The following is a 2,481-nucleotide window of genomic DNA, read 5'->3' as shown; positions in this document are numbered from 1 at the left end:
AATGTAGCGGCCAACATCAAACAGAGAGTTCGAGAAACGTCGATTCGTTTCGTTATTTCAAACACTCATAAGGTGACACGCGTGATCATGGCGTGATCTGTGGCGTGATTGGTGGCGTGACCCGAGCATGGTGGGGATCGTCTCCCACGAAACACAAAGGGCCCATCGAAGGGCATCAGTATCGATCGAGGATCCAAACCATAAACACTAACGTCTTCAACGAATTATAAGTCGTCCAAATACAAAACACATTGTAAAGTCGAGTCGAATCATTACACCAAATTCACTGTATCATCTGTCTAATAATTTGTGGCGCATCACTATCCTGTTGTTTATATATATATTGTCAAACATATAATTTTAGTTAACTCTGTTAATTCAGTGTTAATTTCAACTAACCACCTCTGTCATCTTAACAGACACAGAGGAACGACTAATTCGCGGCGTCGATTTTCTGAATCGTAGCGAGAATTTACGCCTCCCGCTGACGCGCTTTCCTCGCGATCGCGTCTCTCCGCGAACGGTTGTAACAACAGCTAACGTCACTTTGTGTTTCAAAATGTATTCTATTGTACAAAGAGTTTTCCCCGTTGACCGTGGATTCGAAACCAAGAACATTGTCAATAGCATTCGTTAAACTTATTATTCGTTAAACTTTGTAAAAGTCTTATTTATACGTGTAAATATAATCTCTGTTGTGCAAAACAGTTACGTGCCAAAAATTCTAATGATAACCCGACATATACATATATTATGAACGAATAATAGATAACATTACCTTAAGGATAAATATCTTGTGTAGTATGAAAGAAGAGACGTTTAGCACTCCCCTAAACAAGGATGGAACACATATAAATGGTAAGGCACTGTCGCCTTTCGGCGGCACTTACCCAATTTTTGGAAGTGAGTGTGCTAGTGATGGCACAACTGAACATTGATCGCTAACGTTAGAAATAAGCAGATCTGCTCAGCGGGTGTTGTCACGTGGTCGCTTCAAGTAGCTTGTGTCGGCTCCCGATCGCGCGTGTAGGTTCGTGGTGCATTTTTTTATAATTCACCTCGGATTTACACGCCTGTAAGGTTGAGTCTTCCACGTCGCTCCTCCAACTATCGCGATTCGGAAATCGCGAATCGAATAGGTCAGACGAGGTTAAATAAATTTGTCGCTTCCATATACAGTCACTGCAGGATAAGCAGTATGCCATGTTTTTTGGCCCGATGTGTCGCTCGCAGCGGTTCCTGGGCCTCTCTCGATGGTAACAGGAACGGTCATCGTGGAGGTTTTAGTCGGTTGAAGTCCGACACTACCACGCCACCGCCACTAAGCGGCCTGGTGTCCTTGCGTATTTCCTCCGCGTTAAAAAAAGGAAGATAAATATCATCTTTTTAGTATATACATGGAATATTTTTTATATACATATATCAAATTTAATTATTTCAACATATACCAAAAATACCTTTTTAATACATGGATTATCCTCGGTAACTGTGGACAGCCCTTTATTGCCTGACGCATTGTAGTTATCAAAAATTTGTTACATGACGATTGCATGATACAATTAGGGCACATTTTTGACAAAGACTAATTTGTTTACATCATTATTCCCCAAGATATGAAGGTAAACTTCAATTCAACGTAAAGTTCAAGATAAACCAAAATGGAACTATATATTTTTCTTGACATGATTCGATAGTACCTATTTTACAAAATGCAATATTTGATATGTGGCACTTCAGACGCGAACAAGACTACCAGCTGCGATTTTGACCCACTTGAGGAATGCTTTCCTAAATGTAAATTTATTAGTACAATATCTCAAAAATTAATTGAAATCGGTAATATACGTGAAAGGTTAATGAGAATTCATCTTGAGAAGCATTATCAAATGATGCCACAATTCCTGATAAAAACGAAACTGCATCTCCATATGTAAAAAAATAATAATGTAAAAAAGATGGATTTTTTAAATGATTAATTACATATATTAAGTTTCTGTTTCCTCACAACCACACTTGAGCAAAATTTGATTTATCTATTAAATAATAAATAACAAATTAAAATAGCATTTTAATTCTGAATAAGAATTAAATTTCTTCTTTAAATAGTAATCCTTTAGACGATACCAAAAATAATTTATTTATTATTTCTTAGTTGTAAATGAAATTTTATTTTCTATTTGGATTAAGTCCGACAACAAATGATAATATATAAATATGTTTTGTTTTTGTCGTATTTGTCTCATTTTGTACAATGAAAAAATCATATAATTAATATGGTTGTTTTTTGTTGAAGGTCACTGCCTTTAAGAAAACTCTACATCTGGTCTTTTTAGCTTTCTAAAGCATTGAAGCCATCGACAGCGCATAGACAAAAGACTGCGACGAAGGCAGGCCATAAACAGTCGAAAGGCGACGTTGGCTTCAGGGTTTTTCAGTTATAGAGTAACACTGCTAGCGTGCGGATCTGGACCAGCTCATATT

The 2,481-nt window shown here is 37.1% G+C and overlaps 1 non-coding gene across 1 annotated transcript; it reads left to right on the top strand.

Annotated features, from left to right (window-relative positions):
• Positions 1-796: 796 nt before the first annotated feature.
• Positions 797-899, top strand: LOC122570450. Its single transcript, XR_006317815.1, has one exon. It is a non-coding gene; the product is annotated as a U6atac minor spliceosomal RNA (small nuclear RNA).
• Positions 900-2,481: the final 1,582 nt, after the last annotated feature.

The sequence above is a fragment of the Bombus pyrosoma genome, linkage group LG8 (assembly GCF_014825855.1).
Source record: "Bombus pyrosoma isolate SC7728 linkage group LG8, ASM1482585v1, whole genome shotgun sequence".
Taxonomy (NCBI): Eukaryota; Metazoa; Arthropoda; class Insecta; order Hymenoptera; family Apidae; genus Bombus; species Bombus pyrosoma.
Note: the sequence above shows the minus strand (reverse complement) of the source record. Positions and strands in the feature narration are given on the sequence as shown.